Here is a 24,655-nt window from a genome sequence, read left to right on the forward strand (position 1 = left end):
AAGTGCTACCGTTGCGATCATATATAAAGCGGCACCGCGTGTACGAAATGTTTTCATTTGCGCAACTTCGCCATGCTGCTGCGAGCTGAAGGACATCCGCCGCCACCGAGCGCCCGGCCGGGAAGTTAGTTAATTTGCGCTCACTCGGCGCCACCGTCGTCGTCACGCTCACTTTTCGAGGGGCCGCACGGCAGGATGAGGCGAACCGTTTTGCGATCCCGGTGGTGATCCTTTTCTGCGCCCGAGAAGTATCCGTGGCCGGTAGCGACACATGAAACCGTGACACATTGCACGCCACCAGATAGCAACACGAAAAAGAAAGTAGCAAAAACGGGGAACGGGCGGAAACTCCAGAAGAGTTGCCATTCATAATGGGTTTTCCCGCTGCCCGCGCCCGGTGGTGGCCCCGATGGTGAGCAGACTCCATTCTCACCGTTGCGCCAAATGGACACAACATATTGACTTCACGTTTTGTGATTGTTTATTATCCATAACCGTTAGCGCGCCATTGCACTCGACGCGTCGCGCCGGGGTGCGTGTCCTTATCCGAGCGCTTCGTGTCCTTGTCGTTCATTCCGTCGTTGGGTTCGCGGCTGCGATCCTGTTCCGCTGTCGACGAGGGATCAGCGGCGGCTCATCGCGCGTTGCCATCATTCGCCACGCGTCTGTCGGGGCGTTGAAGTCGGTCGTCCGGCATCGGCACGGATTCGACCGGGACGACAACGACCGGCCGACCGGACCATGTTTCGGAATATACGGTCCACCGTCGGTCGGTGGCCGCCCAGAGGATGAGATTTTAATTACTGTGCGAACCGTTGCGCCCGGTGCCCGGTGTGTTGGGTGGCCATGAATTTTGAGGAGCATTGGATTTTTTGCGTTCACTTGGCCACTTCATTGGTTTTCCTCTTTTGCGAGTGGACGCTTCACATCGAACACTCACATTAAATTACAACAGTTGTGTTTGATCATTTGATTGTCATTTTTTGGTCGTTAATTGTTAACGGTAACAGCAGATGACTTGAGAAACATCAAAAACAAGTGCTGCGTTTCGTAAAGTCTTGAAAATGTATAAAATATAATAAACGGATTTATAAAAGTAGTCTCCACTCAGTTACACAGTCTTTTCTGGTTAGATAATTTTAATAAATCCAAGATACTGCGTAGTTTTTCTTGTGTTTGCAATAATAATCCGAGACAGCGACAAACCTATTTACTTCTTCAGTGGAGTTACTGGAAGTTCTTAGTTAGTAGTTGGAAGTAACTGGGAAGGAAGTAGAGTTTTCCATTTCTATAAGTTCGTTCTTTGGATCGAGTTCTTTGTCTTCCAAATTTTTTTTGCTGGATTCTTTTTTAAGTTTACTTTTCCTAGTTGTTCGAATACATTCCTTAGATTGCTGTTACGATTCTTTAGGATTTTCCAAAAGTAGTTTAATCTGAGTAGATAAGAAATTTTTCCCAATCAAACCGGACAAGCCATACAATTTTAGTCTTCCTACATTTTATTTGGTTGGAAGAGCATTAAGGAGAAAAAAAATTATATTTATAGCGTACACGATTCTGATTTGATTAATATACACAAAATGTCTTTTAAATAAAGAGATCATAGTTTGAAAAGTACATTGTTTTCCTTCAAATGAATCCCATTTCATGTAAATATTAGTTTACGGAATAGGAAATAGTCACAATACACAGACAGGCAGATCGAGCGAATGCGTAGGGTTGTTGTCCTTTTTTGAAGGTTTTAATCATGTCTTTCGAATGTGTTACCCGATCGTCCTTTTTCTGACTGTTAATTCAAGCAAACGAGCTCAAACATTTTTTTCAAAACGTTACGTATAATTTTACAAATATTGTTTTTTCTCATAATAAACTATTCAGCCAATATCCTTACAGTGAAATTGCTATCCCCATCAATGATTTCACGAACTTTTTCCACCAATGCTGAATGATTTTGGGCTTGGACTTCCAGGCTTCCAGGCTTCATCTTCCAAATCCTCAAGATTCACTTGAAATCATTTATAGCGCACAAAAACTCTGGCTCTACTCATACACTTATCACCGTTAACATTTGTAACAAATTATAGGTTATATCAGTACATGCTTTACCAAGATCAAAACAAAATTCAATATTGGCTTTTTGTTCCATGTTTATTTTTTGTAACTCTGCCATAAATCTACTGACAATTATTATACTAAAACTAATACTGACTACAATAATTACACTGACTTTTATTCTGTCAACCGATTTAATCTATTAGCATTTGAAAGACATACTGTGTACACTGTAAATTGATGCGCTTATAGCCAGATAAAAAAAATCACCAAACATATTCATGAACTCTCAGAAAATATGTAATTTTACGTGATGTTCAGAAAAAGAAAGACTAACTAACTAATAACAGAATAGTATACACCTCTTAATAAACGAATGAATCATGACACATTTCGAAAGAACCAAAGCTATAGCTTTCGATGCATTTCAATAATAAGCATCTAATTCAGGCTAATTGACTTTTTTACCTTCTTTCTATCAAAACTCCCCGCTAGGGGCACGTAGCGTGCACGGGGCTGGCCATAAATCATGAGAAACTACTCGACCCGTGGCGCTTGACGTCGCCCATCCGTGCTCTCCCGGAGGATACTCCGTGCCCCGATGATCCGCCGGCTCCAAAAAGTAGTGGGCGCCGCGCAGGGCGGGTAAAATATTTTATCACTTATTTTCATTAATCATAAATTTCTACCGCGGCCACCGGCGTCGAGCGAGCGAGAGAGAGGCTAATGCCGGTTGAACTATGATTGTTTGATTGCACCATGGGCATTGCGCGTTGCATTGCGACCGTGATGGGCGCCGGGAAAGTTCCGGGCGATCCCTCACGCCGCGCGGCCCACGGAACGGTGAAAAAGAAGTACACAGCAGCAGCACTAGCGCCACTAGCTCGAGAATGGCAGCAGTGGCCCCCGATAGGGAAAAGCGGACCGAATTTACCAGCCTTCCTTCCGGGGGTATATTTTGCTTTTGAATGTCTGCCAAGACAAGACAGAATTTAATATTTATTGCCCCGGGAGCGTAAATCAGCACTATGCATAAATAATATTTTAAAGGCTAAGCTCCCGGGCATGTCCGGGAATGTTGGCAGTTAAGCTACCGGTGCAGCGGCCATATTTTTTGTGGGGTGGCGGGTGGGGCCTGGACCGCCCGGCCGCTGACCAAGTGGGTGCAGCGATGAGCGCGCGTCGTCTTGAAAATGACAACAAAGAGTTGCCCAAATTTTAATCGCCATCCCCTGGACACGATTCAGGCTTCGGTCAGGCGGTGGCTCATTTACTTGGCCGGGCTTGTGTTCTAAATTCGCGATGAACCGTTGGGGACAGCGTAGAACAACGTGTGCGTTAAGCTGTTATGCTGAAATCGGTTGAGGTCGAGAAGCGAATTCCTCTTCGTGTGGCTCTTTTAGGGTACTCCTAGCGTCCGGAGCTGCAACTACAAACACCGCCCGAAGAATGATGCCTTCTTTTCGGAACACTTTTCGTACGAAACCGGCAATTAAGCGGCCGCGTCCCGAATGGCACTGCATTATCCATTAATCGAAATCCAGCCAACCGATTGCACAAATCTTAATCTTGCCAGTCACCGGCAAAACTTATGCCACTCAGACATGCCACCTTCCATGCGCGGTGTACGTTTTGCATTCATTTGGACCCAGCCCCGGCGAGAGACCTTCGCCTTCGGGGCCGTGGTTTCCGAGTTGGGCCGGAGATTTATGTGGTAAATTTCGTTCATTGTTTCGATGAACTCCGTCAGTGTTTAGTGGAGTTTTATTTTATGATCTCCGTTCTTTTTCTTTTCTCCGTTCCGCTCGGTTCGGCTCCTTGCTCCCTTGTGAATCGCCCGAAGGGATGCGTTTCACCGAATGATACCACGACCGTAAAATCCACCCCCCAAAAAGCCATCGTGGGGCCCCAAATTGAGACCGGATGGAAGTTTGTAATATTTCAAATTGTTTTCACGTGTTTTTTTCTCGGGGCTGTTGAACAGTTGAACCCTCCTTCGCCGATTTCCCGCTACGCCCGCGCAATGCCATCCGAAAAGCGCACGGCCCAAAAAGCGAGTTTGGTGAAGTGAAATGCCACATTCGAGTAATTACAACCCGGTCAAAGACGACTGATTGATGTTCGGGAGGCGGTTCGGTTTTATTAATTTATGTTCAATTCCTCACGAACCGTACCCCACTTTAGCGGCGCAGTCTGGCCCGATAGTTGGGAGGAGTCAACCGCATTCTAATGTACACTTGGGGCCACATTGGTGACTGGCGGTGGCCAAAAACTCCATGTCGGTACTCCAGTGGCAGCGTAAGGACAAGAGTTCTTTTTTGAAAATTCTAATTATTTTATATTATTTTTTAATTCTAATCGGACATACTATGACGTCGGCCATCGTAGTGTTGTTTGGATTAAAAAGTGACCATAATTTAGCCCCAATGCCTTGGCGCGTTGCAAACCAGTGTGCGATCGGTCACGAATTTTCGTTCCTAATCCGTTACTGCGGCCACACAGCGCAGAATTTGCCCAACTTTCGATGGACATCGGTGATAGCCAGGGTTCCTCAGCTACATGCAAGGGTTATGCCTGGCGGATGGAGTGTTACGGACCTCGCCCACCGAGGCAAGATGTTGGCAAATGATACGCGGGCGATGGTCTCCATCACGGTGGAAGCAGACCTGGAGCTAATCACGAAGTGAATGTTTAGGGGGCAGTTATCGGTTTTTCTCCCTATTTCATACTTGTCTGGTTCCGAGTTCCAGATTTATGTCTCATCGATTGATATCCACTTCCAGTATGGTCAGGAAACTTATTTAACACGATCTACACTGCAACGGTCATCGGGGCCCATCAGCACCACAGCTCCGAATCGCCCTCAAAACATTCTGCATCGGCTCGCTTGGCCTATGATTAATTACACATAATTCTACCCTTCTTCTACCGAAGGACGGGGCCCCTGCGAACGATTAGACATATTTCTTTCCCGATCTCGTTTCAATTCGAATACCTCCGAGCAATTGCAGCCGCCCAGCAGATATCAACTGATCGGCGTTTATGATGAATATTGCACTGGGGCTAATGAATGGCACATTTTTCAATCGCCCAGACAGACGCTCAGAAGGAGTTGAATTGCTCGAGGCTGTAAAGGTGTAGCTTCTTAGAAAGAGACAGAGAGACAGGAAAAGTGAACGGCGGGACCCCTGATTACTTGGAATTTATCATTGCACGCCACCGTCAGACATTCGGACAGTTTTGCGCAGTTCGTAGCTCCAGCTGTCAAGCCCTTATCTGTGTCTAAGGTCTACATCCAAGCCAGAAGTGAGAAATGGTGGAAGCGATCAAGTGATGGACGAGCTTCCCGAATGCGACTTGTTCCGGTATTAATACCAACCTGGATCTTTTTCTATTTATTTTCTATATTATGTGCAACAAACTTTCATGATCAGTCCAAAAGTTTCTTCACTGGTGTTGTTTTCAGATCTAACAGGACACAGAGCGTAATTCACGGTCGAAGCGCAGTTGACAACTTCACCGATTAGAAACCCGTACGCGACCTCACTCATAACTCCAACCGAAAGGCTTGACCGGTGGCAGAACGAACCGTCCTCCAGGATTATCCGGGGTCGTCGTAATGCTCGATAACCATCGCCCGGGGTGAGTCGCTCTTGCTCGCCGTGGCCACAACGTAACACAGGGCCCGCGTCCGTTGCCGGCTGGCGGACAGCCCTTTGTCGACATAAATTCCGAAACTTGTTCGGCCGCTCGAACGGGGAAGCCCGGAGCCGAAGTCGAGGGAGGAGTGATCGAAAAATCTATAATTTGATAATATATTGAAGGCAAACTTATACAGTAATTTATAATCCGCAAGTTATTCCTGTCTACCTTCATAAAATATTTTCACTTGGATGACTCATTTATAAACTTAATATACTGACGCTGGCGTGTGTCGTCTGCGGGGAGAGTATTTAGGCCAGGGCGTGGCGATGCGACCGCAAGAAAGTCTTGGCCAGGCCGGCCTTTCTTGCCGGGCCTCGCACATTGTCTTGCAGCGAACGACACAGTCCAGTCAAAACTTTTGCAATTCCAAGTCGATCCGGAAGTTCTGCGCCGCACGCTGGACACGCCGTGTGGTGTGACAGTGAAATGGACACATGCACATGCAGATATGCACGCACCTACTCGATGCCCCGATGCAGCACGCGGGCAAGCCACGGGGGTGGGGAGGGCAAGAAACAAAAAGATACATGCCCGTCGGGCTGCACTATTCACCTCCCGGGATTTGCAGCGCCAGGAAGCCCGGAAACTGGAACCTGAAGAAGTCGCTTATGAAGGAAGTTGATTGTGTGTCCTAACTGTTTCATGCACTTGCACACAATCCTTCGCCGCATCCCAGCCCACCGATCGCCTGCCCAATACCTGGCCACCCGCAAGACGGGGACCCCGGTGGTGCTAGCTCATCGACATTCTCTCGGCCCTCCGATATGTGCATAACCTTGCGCACTTCGCATAAGATGCCTCTTGGAATTTACTGAACGGAAGGCTCGGCGAGCGCCGGCGAGAATGTTATTATTCTTTGATAATAATAATTTACTACTGTTGATTTGACTTTTGACCAAACACACCATGCTGTAGGATGTGGCACTCGGTGCTCGATTGCGAGGCACATCCCGACGGGTTAGGCAAAGCTTCTTCCGGAAGATGGGAAGATTTTTCCAGGCAGTCCGTTACAGCGTGCCCGAAGACTGATTTACGGTAGGCCACGTGCTACGCGAATCGGAATTCATGCAGGGAAAACGGCCGATTAACTAGTGGTAGCCGTGGGTTAAGAATGTTAGAATAGTAATCGGAGAAGAGAATTTTTAAATTCGAAGAAACAATAGGAATATACAATAAAAAGCCGAGGACTTATGTGAAAGTCGACTGAACGTCATTTTATATCACATTAAATTTAGAAAGGAGATGATGGATTTAAGGATAAAGTTTTCTATGAAAACGTCATGTCTATTATAAGCTTTCGTCTACTAAAAATCTATTTGGGACAATGCAAATGTGTTGACGATGTATTCGCCTTCACCAGTTCCCTACGTTCGGCCAAAAGCGACCCCATTACTAGCTCTCCAGCTACCACAACACGGGCAATGGTTTATTGAAATCAAATCGTCAAAGTCAGGCCGACGTTCCCGACAAAGCATATCGGAAACGGTTTGCCGCTCGACCTGCCAATGATTTCAATTACGGGCCCCGGGTTGGGTTCCCGGTTACACTTCTGGCCGGAACCGCAATTGCACGGCGAAGACGTGATGCGTATCGCAGCATCATCTGGTGCGGAAGAATCGAACCCGGGCGGGCATATGGGACGGCCGAAGAAGACGGCGCCCAAGAACCCTTTTACCGGCGCCGTTGCTGACCACTCATCGATACATCCGTTTTCGTAGAGCAGAACCATTATCTCGCTGGCTAGGGCCTTCCTGGACGTGCCTGGCCCACCTGCTGCAGTGTTGCAATCAAAGCGATCCGAACCGTGCCATTCGACGGAACATGGGGCCTTCTTTCGACCCGCTAGCCAACTGCGCACCGTCCACGGCCCGGACCGGAGTGATTTTCCCGGTCGCCGTTTCGCCGGGAGTTTGTGGCGAGAAAATCGAAAACATTCGGATTATAATAAACATTCTTGACCGGTCTTATCAAACCGCCGAAGCGTGAGTAAAGCTTTCATTCCTTTCGATATCTTTTCGCCAACGCTTCCGATTCCAATCGGTTGCGCTACGGGCAGCCCAGGACTGGGCCGGCCCAGTGCAGATGATGACCACAATACTGATGCTGCCGATGCTACTCAAGAGTTTATCCATTTGATTTAGCCTCCACGTGACGTCGACCTCCTCGGCAGGACAGGGCCCGGCGATGCTCTCGGGCACTCGGGCGCTGCTAATAGGTGGGCGGGAGCCGCTGGCGAACAGGGGAAACCTTCACCTGGTGCAGGGACGAACGGACGCTGGGGACGCTGTCCCGGCAAACTGCGGGATAATAATCTCTTCGGAAGCATCTTTCCGAAATCGAGAGCATCGAGAGTGAAGAAGATATTCTGCTCGTAATGAACCAATCTTTTCCAGAAGTCAATTTTCTCCGATCGACTCCTTTTTTGCCGTTCGAGGCGCCTCCCGACCTCCGGCCGTCCGACCTCTCCGCGACCTGGGGCCGCTTTGCGGGCATGCATGGAAATGATGATTTGGCTGGCTGCCGACGATGGGTTTGCCGGAATTTTACTGCCTTTCATCGGAGCGGAGGAGCAAAGAAATCAAACGCTCGACCTCGGATTGGGGCCACGGCACAAGGTAAATAATAAACTTTTATTCATTTGCAGGATTTGAATTTCACCGGCTACCGGAAGCCGGATCAGCAGCAGTCATCGGCAGCAGCGTTCCGTGGGCGGAGTGCCCGTTAGTGCCTCACCGAACCTGGTCCTGCTTGCAATTGATTAAGTAGATGAGTTATTAATTAGTAGTTGGCTGTTTGTAGTGTGGTTTCTACTTTCTTGGCCACCACAGAACACATTGGCCTTTTGATGTAGCGTAAGGAGGGTGGTTTCTAAAAAGTAAGAATTTATCTGCTGTTGAAGGCACGATGTGGCGTAGTTTGCAGCAGTTTGAAACTGTAAGGTGCTTAGTTGCAAAAAATCCATTCCATTCCTCTATAAAATAACAAACTGAATATTGAGTAGAAAACACTAAACATAAATAATCAATCTCACATCGTATTAGAGCTTAAATAATTCATAACGCCATTTAAAAAAGAGTAAAAATTAAAGTAGATGGTGTTAAATTCACAAAGTTATTAATCCATTGATTTAATAACTTAATAATTGAATAGGGTAACCCAATAATTCAGAATTAATTTTTAATTTGAATGTCAATCAGCTGATAGCTTTATAATGCACTTTTTCTTGAAATTAGAGTTTATAAGTTCGTCGAAGCGAATTTTTATTGTACGCACAGTATGGTTTTTTCCACAGAAGTTTTTGAATAATGAGTTTGTCTAGTTTTATTTTTGATGTCTTATCTCGCCTTGGAATAGTATCACCAGCAAATTTCATATACAGGACTAGTCCTCCGTTTTGCTATTAAGCTTTATAATATCATGTCAACTGTACAAAACAATTATTTTTAATTTATTCTTGTAAGCGTATGTCATAACCATTAAAGGAATTCTTTCTCAATGCAACACCACTAAATCTACATTTGCTCCGAAAGCATTGCTCCTTCGCATTTGATTCGTAAGTCTAAAACGGCCCGAAATGTTCACACATTCTTCATATCCATTATCGACTCTAAACGGTGTCCAGAGAGCGATCTCTTGAGTTTACGGAACAGCCAGAACTCACATGGTACGCGAATCAAACCAGGCGAATACGATGGTTGCAGAGCGACATCGGACTAGGTTTTGATGAAATGATCACTAAAATATGACGTTAAAACTAAGAGTTGTTTCTCTACAAATCTCTTCAAATTTTCCAGCCTAGCATTACGCAAACGGTACACAATCCTTGAATAGTATTCATTGTTAACAGTTTGGCTGGTTGGAAGGAATCCATAATGCACCGCGCCACGATAATCAAAGACAACTGATTTCTGCTATTTTTTACCACGGAAGTATATACAATGCAGAAACCATTATACAATACAGAAATCAGTAACTTATCCTTTATTGTCCAAACGATTTTTGTCTGCTTCTTATTTATGTACAAAATCAATAAACTTGCGGAACCTCGATACCCAGAGTTTGGAATCCTTTCCAATTCTTGAAAAAATAAAAGAAAATCTTAACGACAAGTTTTTATTATCAAATGAGAAAATCGAAAATTGAAAATCAAACCCGTGGGTCACACATGACGGCGAATCTCATCACCGTTTGAGTCGCCAACAACCCGCAAGTGACTGTCATTTTGACGGTGATAAAAATTGTATGCCCATGTTTGGCCGGGTTGCCTTTCATATTCATGGAATACCAGTCCCAGTACACGGCTTCGGATGAATTAATTCGTAACGAGTCGCGGGGAAAACAGTCACCAAATGTTGTGTATTCACCTCAGCCACGGGTAAAGTGAAAAAAAAAGAGGAAGCCCACCGCTAACGGCGTTTGACATGCCACTGGAGGATCATCATCATGCAAAATCAATCCACCGAATTTATCGCCCCGAAAGCCGCGAAACCATTTTCGGAATACAAATAGAGCCACGGGCCGCATGAATAATTGATCGCTAAATCAACGATCCGATCGGCATTAGATGATGGCCGAACGATGGTCGGCCACGGTGGCGGCAGCCCGCGAGTCAAATCCTCGACACATCTGCATGTGTCCCGGTGCGGTGCCGAGATATCTCCATCTTCCGAGGTACCGAGGGACCCGAAGGAGTTGTGTGGTGTGATGTTTTACTAATGTACTGACTACTTTGCGGATCACGAGCTCTGGCAGCCCAGGTCACCTGGCCGCTGGGCTGGGCGTCTAATGCCCAACCGATTGAGCATCATTTCGGTGGCGGTGGCATCACATTCCAAACCCCTTCCAAGCGGCGACACCGGCGGGCCTGAGTGATAGAGTCGTAAAAATACATGAAGGTACCGAGCGTCCGACCAAGCGGCAGGATCTTGCGCGAAGCGCGGGTCGCGTAAGGCCGCCGATGTTTCGGGGACATCTTGCGACGAACCCAACGAAGGACCCAACTGTCCCCAAACGATGCCACCGGCGCGGTGTGGGATGAGTCGAACGTCGAAGTTTCGTACCTTATTGAAGGGCCTCCACCGAGGCGATAGACTGTAGTGGCGCTTCAATAAGTAAAGCGCAGTGGTTTGGATTAAAATGGCGAGTGTCGAGGCGAAGGTGAATACTACACCGAAAAGAATCGCCATTTCTGTGTATCTTGTCGTTCTGTTTTTTGGGTTGGCTTCGATTTTCGCGAGCCGCTTTCCAGTAAGACAGTGACAGCAAGGTGAAGAAAAGCGTTCACTGCCCTCACCCGAAGCGGCACTTCGAGCGCTTCGAGCGAATGTGAAAAGTTTGCAATTTTCCCTCCACCAACCATGTATAATAAACGGATAGATCCGAGGCTTTCGGTGGAGTTTTGTATTTTCTGTTTTCCGTTCTTTTTTTGTTCTGACTTCTGGACCATTTCTTGAGGCCCTCGCTAGAACCAATCGCCTGGGCGCGTGAAGAGGAAACTCGTACGTGCGGTTCACTTTACTTTGTATGGAAATTTGCCGGCAAAGTGAAATGAAGAAAGATACTCGGTGCTCGGTGAATATGTTAATTCTTGCTCCGCACATTGACTTCCATCAATTCCGTGCGCAGCGACCGCGCCAAATAGTATCTCGGGAGCCCACAAATGGAGCGACACAAGACACCAGAACCACCCGACCGACCGCTACGGGTTCGGAACGACTTTGCGCCACTCGACGTCTGGCGCACCTGGGCCAACGTCGCGAAATGGGAAATGGCTATGCAAAACGCGGTTATGTGCGAACGCGACGCGCCAACGACCGCCGCCGAGCCACCGAGTGACATTAATTTCAGGTTCGCTCCATCATCATCGTCGGCTCATGCTGGTCGTGGTCGTGACGACTGGAGTCAAGTGACTGACAACCAATGCCTTTTTTTCGTTATGTTTTCGTTTACAGTCGCTTTGCACAAAGTGGACCTATGCTGCGCGAACATCTGGCACATGTTCGCGAGGGCCATCCCGAATTTGATGAGAAAATGGGACACCCTACTTTTGCGTAACGAACGGTGACGAGCATTACGAGGTGACGGTTACCGTTGAAAATTTGCCACGTTGGCAAATATTATTATGTAACATCCACCAAAACTTAAAAATATTAAATATTAATCTTCTAAGCAAACCACTTCAGCAAAGCGAAAAATTAAAATTCGAATGAATAAACTTGAGCTCACAGTTTATTACTTTGCATAAGTAGATAGTGAAACAATGTAAAAAATGTGGAAAGAGATAATGACAAATTAGTAACAATTAAAAGCATTTTTATTTGATTCTAGATGTGAATGATTGAAAATGTAAAACAAAAGTAGCTGCAGATATGAATAAGATGAAAATAAAATTAAAATAAAATAAATATGCAGTTGCTTAATAAGACCACAACCTGTTTCAAATATTTTATTCTTTTATTTATTTGTCTTGAAGTTGGTATAAATTGTATCAACCTGCAGACCGATGTCAAAAAGAGAGTAATAACCATCCAGCAAGATCAGAAGGTTTGTCGATACGGATTTGAACAGGACGAAACCTTGCTGTTGGTCAGAGATGAAAGAATTAGAGCAGCATAATGTCAATAACAGAACAAATTAATTTCAGATTGATCACATCCATTCTTCAACTAACTGACCAATTTAGAAATTTGGTCGATCTTCATTTCCTACTTTTGCGGATATCCTCATACGGACTGCATATGGCTATGGCCAAATTACAGCCGCCTCAATTCACTACTAAACGGTTTCTAATTCCCTAGCTGCACTGAACTGGAAGCCAAAACGATTGCCCTCCCCACAAGTGACCGGCGCAAGCCAGCGATTTCCAATTCAACCAAGCGTAAAATGGTAATTTATATAATTTTTCACAATTAGCAACTAATTGAATCCTTGAAGCGTCGCGTTGCTCCCTCTATCGACAACATCCGCCCCGAAAAAAAGGCCAACAACCAACCGATGTCGAACACGATGTTTTTTGTAGCACAAATGTCTCCTCGGTTCCGGTTAGAAAGTAACCCCACACCGCCAAAACATATCGGAAAACTGCCCGGGATCGTGGCGTGGTGTGAAATGAAAAGTAAAACGACGAGGAAATTGAAATACAGAAACCAACGAAACGCCCGTTGATCCGAGGGGCATTACGCCGAACCCAGCCCCGGGCGCCAGAAAGCCCCAGACGTTCGGGGAGATTCCCCACGTATCCCGGCGAAGCGACAACGATCATTTCTCTGCAAATTTTCGTAATCACCGAAAATTGTAATTCTTGAATTTCCCGCCCCGAACCGAAGGGCTCGAGCGCGGCACTGCAGCGGCCCGGCCATCGGTGTGTCAAGCAACAGGAATCGAATCGCTTCGAATGTACTACAACCGCACCAGTTCCACGGCAGCGACATTAGCAGGATATCACTTGCTAGTGAGAAGCATTTTTTCTCCAGTTTTATTCATCCGACGAGCATGTTCCCTCGCTCCGTCCGATCCGCTCCGGCCTGGAGCATTCCAGAGTCAATGGTTGGTTTTATTATTAAAATTCTAATTTTCCCAAACAAGATACCGTGGGGCCAAATAATTTGAGACAATAATTAAAGCCCTCAGCCAATTACAGACGGAGTTTACTTTTATAACATTTTCTCAAACGAGAGCACGCTGCATGCTCGGCCTCGGACGCAAGTGCAGTGCCGGGACTGGGGCCAGCTCAGCCATCGTCCCCTACGAAACGAACATTTGGTCATTAGGATGTTGATTGTAGCTCGAGGCTTCTCAATCGGAAATTATCGTAACGGGAAGCGAACTGAAATGCTTATCCGATTACCGGTTTCACGTTGTTTGAACGTTTATTGTTTTTTCTTAAACTTTGGCGATATCGGTCGTTTGCACAACAATTCTTGGCAAAATTGAAACATCGCTAACGTCGCTAATAGTCCAGAAATCAAAACGATGCCCCTTAAAAGACGTTTCAATCTATACTTCAAATCTATCTTACTGATCACGTGTGAGTTAATTATGCATGTATGAAATCGAGACGGGATCAGGTAAAGGTTTTGGTCTGCAACTTACGTCTGAGGAGGTTTTAACGTGTCGGCTTTTGTGCCTGGAAAATACGAAATGCAAACAGATTCGACGCTGTTCGCATTTTGTACGTATTCGATCGAAACTCACGGTGAGAGTATGTTGTTGGATAATCACAGACCTCCGAAAAACTTCAAGAACAGTGACCTGCAAAATCTTTCGAACGAAGATGACATACGGAATACAAACTCGCGAATCAATTGAATGTGGGTCAAGAAGTCATCTCCTTACGCTTGAAAGCCATGGGAAAATTTAGAAGATCGCAAAATGGAATTCACTCGAATTGATCGAAAAACAGCCAGAAAACTGAAGAGCCATTCGTGAAATGCTGTTCTTCAGGCACAAACCGAAATTATTTATCAATCGAATTGTGGCTGACGATGAAAAGTGTATTCATTTTGAGAATGCTAAGCGTAAAACATGTTGGGTCCACGAGAATCATCCACATCAGCTACCGAGCCAAATCGTTATGGATGGAAATCAATGATCGGAACGGTTTGATCTACTATGAGCTACCCAAACCTGTTGCGACGGATGATTCATCAACAGACGCTTTTGAAGGAACTTTGGATGGCAAACACTCACAGTGATTGCTTGCAAAAATGTGACAGAATGGCTTGAAGAATGGTGTGCTTCAACTGAGGAGCGATTCTTTAGATTTGTTTTTGACGTACTCCAAAAATTGCCAGAAACATATACAACGAACGATGGCAACTAAATACTTTGAATAAAAAAAGAAGAGTAGAGTAGAGTTTGAATGCAAAAATCGTGTGATTTCCTTGAAACAATTCGGGTTATGTTCTTTGAAATATAAATCAATATAATCGTTAATATTTCCGCAATACATTGACTATCGTCTGCTTTGCGAAGCAACTCAAGGAAAAGGGGAAAACTCAGAGTATCAGATCATAAACATTACCACAGCAATTCTATTGATTGCAACAACTTTGCCCTTAAAGTATTTCGTCCCCATTGCGGGTCGCAGAAACCTCACCGAAAATCAAAGTCTCGAACGGGACAGGAGACTCGCAATAAATGGGGCACACCCAAAGTAATTTAATCTATCTCTAGCGCAAACCACTCGAAACTAGCACTCATCTGCACCGCCCGGCTCCGGGACGACCCGGCTGCCATCGATATCGGCGGCGGCGTTCCTGCATTCGGGGACAATAAAATACCATAATCGGAAAATCTATGGCAAACCTGGCTGCGGTAGACTCTGCGCAGCGCAGTAGATTAGTGGAAATGTTTTCACGCCCCAAAGGCCAGATTGCCCCCCCCGGTCCGACGACGGCGTGGCAAAGAAGCAGCTCAAGCGGTTCTCGAACCTCGCACGCAAACTCATCTCCGGCGGCCGTCGGCCCGGAGCAAAAGTCCCGGGCTCCCGGGCGGGAATGTCACAGTGTCAAGTGGGCCGTCGATATTGCGTCGACGTTCTCGGTTGCCATCGATAGTGCCGGCAACATTCACGCCGTCCCGCCAACGCCCGCCGTGTGTGCGCGTCTCATCCGTGAGCATTATTTTTCCATCAGGGAACTGTAATAAAGACCGAATCGTGACTTTCATTTTCAATCTTCCTAATCATCAGAATTATACTCCCAAACAGCCCAAGCCGGGGCTGCGCCCAAGGGGCCCCCGGGCGAATGCGGAGTGTCTTAAGGAGTTAAGACCGGGGCCCGTTTGTGCAAAATGTGCACGCATTTCGGCCGCCCTCGAGAAAAGTCGCAATTGTCGAGATTGCGGAGTGCGACATCGGCGATCACGGACCGCGGGTGTGTCACGCCGGGCGGCGAACACAGAAATATGATTTCAATTAACGACTTCGACTCCTACCAATCAGGCAGCCGGGAGGTCGGAGCGACCGGCGGAGCTCCCGATTGATAATGCTGATAAATGAGCTGAGCCCGGGAGCTGCTGCGGAACTGGCGCATTGCCGCAGCATTGAGTGAAGCATCGCACCGAACGCGTGACACGCGGCGAAACCGAACGTGGAAAAGAAGGGTGGAAAATTCCGACACGGACCGCGCAAATCTTATTACGGCCGCGCACCGAAAGCAGTCACCGGGGGACTCCGGAAGTGGTTGCGGAGATCCCAATTGAAGCCCGTAATTCACGCGGGCCAAATTAAAAAGCTGGGCGTGCTGAGCTGGCGTCCGGGAAAAGCTCCCAAACAGTAGTGCCACGGTGGCCACGCTTCTCTGACGAATGTTGCCAGCAGCGAGCGAGAAAATCTGAAAAGTGCATATAAATTAATAATAAATTAAATTTACTTTTTTGAAGTGCGACGATGGCAGAAACAGAACGAAGCAGCGACACCGGCCCCGGGCAACCCGGCTTCGTTTCGGGTTTTTGTGGTTCGCAATCTTCGCGCCAAAAAGCGCCCTCTGGCGGACGGTGGGCAAACTTATTTGCGTCCACGTTTTTCCGCCGCTTGATTGACACAAAAACGAAGCACCCGGAACCGCGCGCCAGGACGCCGGCCTGTACGTGCGAACATTAAGCGGGTTTCAATTTGCAGATTAAAATATAACAAAATAACATAAATCCCACCCATTTGCGTGGGGTTCGGCCTCGCCCCCTTTCGGAAGGCAACCCGCCAGCCGAACCCATTCAGCGTGGGGTCATGTTTTCGTCGTCACGGTCCCCGAATGCCGGCCCCGCATTAACACATAAACAACTCTCGCTTTCGGTCCGAAAGAGCGGCGACCCAAGCGGCCGGGCCGGGCCAGGACATTTCGGTGTGCGGGTCCTGTCGGCTTCCGGGCGTACGGGGGGGCCGGGCTTTTACGTCAACCGGGGCTAAAACCGTCACTCGGTTTCGGCCGGAGCATCCGGCCGGCTTAGCACCTTCCGCCTTCGCCGCCCAACTCCCGCCACAAAATGGGCGTCCACTCGAAAAAGGGGCCAAGCGCCAACCCCAGCGCTGGCGAGGTGTTGAGAGGTGAAGTTTAAATTATTTTATCCCAAGTTTCCTTCGTTTACAGCGAAATTCAATTACTTCAACTGTGAAAACAGAGAGACTGCGCTGCTCGCTGTGTGTGCACCGGAAGCGGAGTGTCAGAACCGGGTCCGGGTTCGGGTTTGGCGGGGGCTCAAATTATTTTCCAGGGGGCCCGGCCGAAAGGGGTGCGCAACGAGCGCGCAGACGTTTTGAGTGAGCAAATGGATGAGCGACTTATGGACGACCCACTGGAGCCAGCCAGGCCAGCCAACCGGACCAGCCCGTCGCCCAGCCAGTCGGGAGTGAGGTTTTTCGGGATGTCTGCTTTTTGCAGGCGAAATGACTTTTATGAAATATGATGATGAGTTTGTATCGCATTTTCTTTCGGCCGGGGCGCGAGTGGGGGTTCCTCGCCCGGAACCAGTCACAAGTACACGTCTGGTAGCCATTCGTCCCGTGCACAGGCGCGGGAAGCGCCGGCCAGGCGATACTGAACCGAGTTCAGGGCCGGGTTTTTTTTCTCTCTCCCGAGCCACTCCGCTCCGCGTTACACAAAAAGCAGTTTGAAAACATTCATCCGACTGCCAGTTTCATCGCCAGTGCAGCATTTTAATTTCATTTATGCACTTTCTTTGTGCCGGAAACTGGGCTGGTCACCCCGGGGAGGGGCTAAGAAGATTGTGGCGAAGACGCCACGTGGTAATGGAGGCGCCTGGTTGTTTATGAAATTGATAGCTGCGGCCGCCGCTGCTGGATCGCTAAAGAGCGTCACACTCCGAAATGGACATTACATTGGGTGTGCTTGTATGTGTGTAGCTTTTTCTGTGGAAAGTTACAAAATGGAGCTCATTAATTTGATCGGAAAGAATTGAAGAGAGCCTTGGCCCTTTTTAAAGTTAATGTAATGTACTAAAAGGATGTAGTAAAATTGGTTCATGTTTTGGAAATTTAGAGCGTATCAATCATCGGAAAAAGTCCTTTTTTTGTGAAAGGTTCATAGCAGGAAATTCCGAACTTGACCAAACGGAAATTGAACTGTTAACATGGAGATGTATTATAAGATTAAGATTTTTAATGATGATTGGGATTTGAAATCAACATACATCAATCATCATTAAACAAAGAGGGAAAAATACAATGTACTTGTTTAGAATTGATAAAGTGGTAATATAAATTACTATTGCTGACAAACAATCCATTAAAAGGAAATGCAAGCAATAGCGCAGTTGTTGTTCCTTCACAAACTCCTCTGTAGCCAAATGAAAGTGTCAGTTTTGCTGAACGAAATTAACGTTTACACACTCCTTACAACCTCAGTTCCAGGTCTGCTTGCAGCGTTAACAAAGTAACCAAATAAATAAGTCAATAAAAAGATTAAAAATAATAATAATTTTAAAAAACGAGATGTGTGAATGAATGAATGAAAAAAAAAATACATTTCATCAGACCTCTACCTGATTTTCTAAGTATGCCATTTACATTAGAAGAGAGGATAAAAAAAATCCACATTCGTTTGACTCTGAAGATACTGAGAAGAGTCAAATAATTGTAATCCCTCAGGTGGTCCTGGGACTAAACCATTCACCTTTGCCAGTCACAAAAGGATCTAGAAAAGCGGCAAACCCTCATAATCAACATAATTTGTTGACATTGGTGTTTCAAGAGCTCTTTTGCACTTGCCACAAAGTATTACTAACTTTTTATTCATTAAAAGCATATTACCCCGTCGGACTCATAGATCATCTAATATACTGCAACTAACAAACTGTGTTTGTATGAAAAAATCATCCATTTGATTATTTAAACAACTTTAAATTAACCGTAACTTGTTTGCATTTTTAAATAAATCTCTTTTAGGCCAGGCATTTTCTAAAGGTATTATAAATTTGTCCATAACATAGAAGAAGTTAGAGGCCCCACGAGGGCGGTAGCAACATTTCACAAAAAATTATCACCACAAAATGAATACCAAATAAGGACCGGGGCTCCGGACCGTGGCTCCAAACCGGGGTTGATTTGCGCCCGTCCGCTGGAGGCCAGCCGGAGCCTACCTAACCGCAAAGTACATTTCACTGTATATCTGGCCCATCCATATCGTAATGATTATGATTACACCCACTCAACGTGGCCGTGGCTGTGGGTGGGCTGGCGGGAGGCCAGAGACGAGAGCATGAAAAACAGCTGCATTACACATATCACGCGTCACCTTCGCACAACTCACGCCGGGCGGCTGTGAAACAATTCCGACACGTCTTGTCACACGGGGAACCGAAAAGCCTCGCCCGTCGCCGGTCGGGTCCTTAGGCTCACAGGGGCCAAATGATCCCTAGAGAGAGAGAGAGCGAGACAGCGCACGAACCATTTCACGAACCGCGTACGGGAAGGATGAGCCCATCGTGAAGCGGACGAAGGTCCTCAAACCTGGCTACCAGACACACGTGGCACGGCCCGGCCCCCACCGGGCTCCCCGTCCCTTTGTGCCCCACGCTCCGGTGTAAAATGTGACACCGTTCGCAGTGTAAAACCACCGCCCCCGGAATCGCACGTTATGTACACAAATAAAGGTTGTAAAAATGAAATTTACAAGAGCCCACCGGGACCCGCACCCCCCGGCCCGCCGGCAACTGGTGAGCGAAGGACATCCCAAGGGCGGGCCGGGAGACGCCGCGGTGCCCTTTCTAACCCCGCGCCGCGGCCCCGGCTCGTGGACGTGGTGAATGAAATCTTTCGATACTCCTAAACCCGGGGGCGAGTATCGACGATAAACATATTTTGTGTGCCGCGTTTGTGCAGGGCAGGCTGGTGAGGGGGGGGAGGACACTTGCCGTGCTGACGGAAAAGGGGTGCTGACTCCCGGCCCAACACGGGGGGAAGTCAATTTAAACTCATGCAAGTATCGTTCGGAGAAAAGAAACTCCAGAATTCGTTGAACTACCACCGAAGATCCGGCCGCGGGGAGCCGGTGCTCCTTCGCCCCATTGTTGTACGGTGCGGAGGGCCGGACCGGAAAATTATGAGTAGTTTGGGAGGGCCCATACTCGCCCGGTGAGCTGCCCCAAAAACCCTCGCGTGGTGACAAATTTTGAGCTTAAGACGCCTTTCATGCTATCTCCGGACACTTGACTAGCGGCTTGGGAGTTCCGAGCCACCCCGGGCCGACCGCACCTTTGTTGGCCACCGTGGTGGGAAAAGTACTGCAACGGCGACCGGGTGGATTTTGCGGCCATTTGATCGCTCAATCGTATATGGAAAACCCAAATTATGTAAAATAAAGTTCCTCAACTCACCGGAAGACAGTTGGTTTGTCTCTAGCAAAGATTTGAAATGTCAAGCCGCGATGAGTTGAACAAGTATAAATTAAATAGGATAAGAAAGACTCGATTGAAATGTAAAGTGCGATGTATTGAACAGGCTCAACTTAATAGTTTTTGGTTTATTCAAATTATTCAACTGATAGTAACAAAAGAAACTCCCCGGCGCACTATACGGTTTCTTGTTTAAGGAATTAATAGTTTTGGAGCTATTATTCGTAGGAATGCTATAAAATCAACGAATTTCGCCGCTTTACATTCATCAGATCGCTTAGAAACTGAAAAATTCTAAAGAACAGCAAAATGTAAAATCGACACATACGGAAATGCAAATCGACACATACGGAGCCGAGTTAATTGGTGGGCATCATTCCGTGCCGTGCGTTTGGGGCGATTGGCACCGGCACCGAAAGTGTGCTGAACAAACACCGACGGGTGTCACCGAAGGGATTCGTACTCAGGACGCTCACACGGCCGCTGGGCTCCGGGAAAACAAAAATACCTCAAATGAATATTTAAACAGACCAGGCGGCCAGGACACCACGCTCGCACCGGCGGCCACATCTGCAGAGCCGGGAACGAGAAAACTGCGTGACGCTTGGGTTCAACACGGATGACCTAATGCTTACCAGCACCAATCCGGCGTCCGGACGGGCGGTGGGCCGGAAGTTAAAACAGCGAGACAGTGAGGGCATTTTCGATTCATAGATTCATGAAAACTGAGCCAGCGGCGTACGGGTCGTGGGCGAAAGAAAATCAAATCCAGGACTCAAAAAGACCCAACCCGGGGCCATGGGGGGGGAGGAGAATCTTCGCACCGGTTCCGTGGTGCGGGGAGCTTCCGGCGGCGGGACCACGGCTCCGACGGTGGTCCGAGAAGGTGACCTGTGCCGGTGGTGCCCGGGCCCCGGCCAACAATGGCAACAATCATAATCACTAATTTATTGTTTGGATAGGGGAGACGGCACACTGCTGGGGCCCTTGCCCTCCGCCTCCTCCACCCGGTTGATAGCGTTTTATACGCCGCCACCGGGGAGGATTGGGCCCCGAAATGTATGCTAAAAGATCCATTAGAGGGAAATTTACGACACTATCGAGAAGGGAAAGTGTGACTCGTCGTCGGCGGCGGCATGTAGTAGTCGTTGCTTCGTTTGATCTGAGGCTACGGCCACCTTTCTTGTCGCCGTCGCCGTCGGTAAACATAAGCAGCATAAGACCCGGACGCCGAGAGGTACCGAGAGAGAGAGATCCCGCCGACAGTTGTTGTCGGTAGCCACCGGTGCCGCAGGATTATACCGAAGCACACTGTGTAGGAGCCCCCCAAGGGACGGTAGGGGGTTTCGCAAGCCGGGTGGCCCGGTGGAAAGTTGGGAAAAAATATCACTTCGCATTCGCAGTCCTTCTTCTTGTGGGGCGCCTATTGAACCTTCTTCGGGGCCCCGGGAGTAGTATCAAACGGAATTCATAATTAAATCTAAAATTGAAATTTTCCACCACCCGGAGGGGAGGGGCACCCCCGGAGGTCTTTGGGGTGGCATTAGTGTCCTCCAGGCCGGCTCCAACGGCAGTGATATCCCGGGCCCCGAGCGTCCATCGCCGTGCGGCCGAGCTGGGCTCATTTATTTTCTTCACCTTCGCCACCCTCGGCCAGCCTTAGATCCTGCAGCCGATCCGAGTTCTGCGTTGATTAGTATTAGAAACTAACGCCAGTGCCAGTGCCGGACGCAAGAACTACAATCTTGCGTAACATTTTTCAATTATTGATAAATCTGGGATAAAGTTGCGTTCGGTCGGACCCCGGCATCTTGGCCACTTGGAATGGTGGAGATTTTTTCCCTTTTTTTTCTCGCCCCACACGCAGGCTGAGGGAGGATCGTTTTTTGTGAAATTCTCATTAAATTACCTACCCCACGCGATGGTAATTCGGGCACCGGGCCTGGCTGGCTGTGAGAAAATAATAATAATGTTTCGGGGTAGCCGAGGTGGATTAAAACCGAAACACGGGTTCGGCCAGCCCAGGATCCGCCAATCGACCGAAAAACCCGTGGAAAGGTAGTTAGTGTGGTTATGAATTATTAAATGAAAATCAGGCACCTTTCCGTCGTCGTCGTCGTCGTCGTCGTTGCTGTTTGCCAAAAAATCCGGTTCCTGCAGTTGGGCGCTGCATACTGATTTCCACGGACGGCGCTGGCAAGCACTACTTACACACGTCCGGATCACGTCCGTACACACGTCCGAGAACCGGGCGGGACCAGGCGGTTGCGGGGCTTACTCCGAGAACGCGCGAAACGAATCCGACAGCGAAACAAAACGGCATTTTCGGCATAAAATATGAAAATCCCAAGGTGAAAGCTTCAACAAAACATCATGATAGCGTGGAATTATAAAATCTGATTAAAAATGCATGGTACGGCTTCCAGAAAACCTTCGCTCAACAGCGGCCACGGTGGCGGTGGCGGCAAAGGATGCCCCGGCCACTGCGCCGGCCAAGAAGGATCTTCACACTTTGGCGTTTGTTGGTCTAGTTGGTGCTGGCAAGGGTACCACCTCTCGCCCCAACGCCAACGCCAGTACCGTGCTCGTCCGTGCCCGATACATTCAAACGCCAAACGAAGGATAACGTGGCCGGCTTGAACCGCACCGAGTAGGATGTGATAATTTGGCGAACAACAAATGAATTCTTTTGGCGTTTTTTTTCTGCTCTCAAACGATCTATGAGGTCAACGAACTCGCGAACTCGAATGCGGTATTTTGTTGTGAATTGCTTTCAGGAATATGCTTTCCTATTCTAATTCGGTTGCTTCTTGGATTTCGTTTTGGCGATTTCGTGCCCCAGTGGGTCTTTAAGTAGGTTCTTCTTGGAAAGTACATTTACATGCTACATTTGCCAGACAATGGACTCTCAAATTATATGAGCTGTTCGTTGCAACACTAAGCTTTTGACGATTTTGAATCAATCAAACTAAGGTGATACACTACTGTGGGTAGAAAACAACGGGAATCAATTGTTTTCATTTATCATTTTATCAAACATTTATCCTGAACTTCACTCTACAATCAAAACGATCGTCTTCTGAGTGGAGAGCAACTGGTGAATTTCATCGAACGCGCTTGAAAGCACAAAAATAGTCTGAATCGGCTGGGGCCTCGGTATTCTGGGATTCATCGACTATCTTGAGAAGATAAATACCAACCATAGAGAATACGCACTGTGTCACAAGTCAATAAAAATTATTCGAATTACTTCAACATGCACCGTGTTCGATATATTTGGCTTCTACTGGTTGTGCGCAGACCTAAAAAAATTCTCACCGGTAAGAAATTTGGCTCGAATGAAGAAGTTATCACTCAAACTGAAGCCTATTCTAAGGCAAATCGATAAATCATTCTACAAAAACAGTTTTGAAATGATGAAGCGGCGTTGGAAGATTGAGTAGTTCTTGAAGGGGATCACGTTGGTAAATTAAACAAAATTTTGAACAAAGAAAAACGATTTCTTTTTAAGATTTGGGACTTTTCAGCCCATATGTTATGCCTTTATGTTCCTACCAAACTGTCAACAACGATTACTATTTTAGTGTCGGTGCATCGTTTGCGCTGTGCCAATTTCGCAGAAAGTCAATTCTTGGTATTTGAACCCCAAGATTTTCACAAATCACACAAGATATCAAATCACATCAAGATTTTTTTACTTACAAGTAAATAATGTATTATTTTCCGGCATAAGACTCTCACCCGGTGGAAGAAATGCTACTGTACCTGGCATCTTCCATGAGCCCTAGTCGTTAAGTCAGTTTAGTTGACCAATTTTACAAACAGAATGAATAAACAGCGTCCAGTCCATTCTGTAAGAGTTATTTAAAAAATCAAATATTGGCATTCATTAGAATGTTTTGATTTAAGAAATGCAAACATTTACGTACTATTCAACCATTGCCACCAATTACCAATAAATGCCTGAATGTGATCTAGATGTTTAGCTCTAAAATGACTCATGCAAATGTGTTCAATTGTTCTGTGATGACAGGTTAGAGGCGGTCAATATTTTTTTTGAGCTTGATATAAACGTAAAAATCCAAGTTTTCTATATTTCCATGTTTACAGCTTTATAAACATACAATGTGATAACTGTTTTAATAATAAATTATTTAAAAGAGCATAATGTTAGCAATCGATTGACATTTTCTAAACTGTGAATATGATGAAACAAGATAAATAAGTTAATTGAAAGTGTACGAACAATGAAGACTCCTGGAGCGAAGAGCGATAACACCGAAACTGTTTAACTAAATCGAGCGATCGTATTAAAATACCATTTCGCAATGGATTTAAAAAAGACAGTCAACACTTTTTGGCCGCCGTCACATTACAGTTAAAACGAAGAACACCGAATCGGGCTAGTGATGCAGAAATGTTTAACCAAACACACAACCCTTCAACGCGCTTCAACCGATTCTTTTCCATCGGCCCGGGTGTGCTACGGAGCGCAAAAGAATATTTAAGACATTCGCTAATCTTCCGTGTCGTGCCCGGGTGGCGGATC

This window comes from Anopheles bellator, chromosome 2, assembly GCF_943735745.2.
Source record: "Anopheles bellator chromosome 2, idAnoBellAS_SP24_06.2, whole genome shotgun sequence".
Classification (NCBI taxonomy): Eukaryota; Metazoa; Arthropoda; class Insecta; order Diptera; family Culicidae; genus Anopheles; species Anopheles bellator.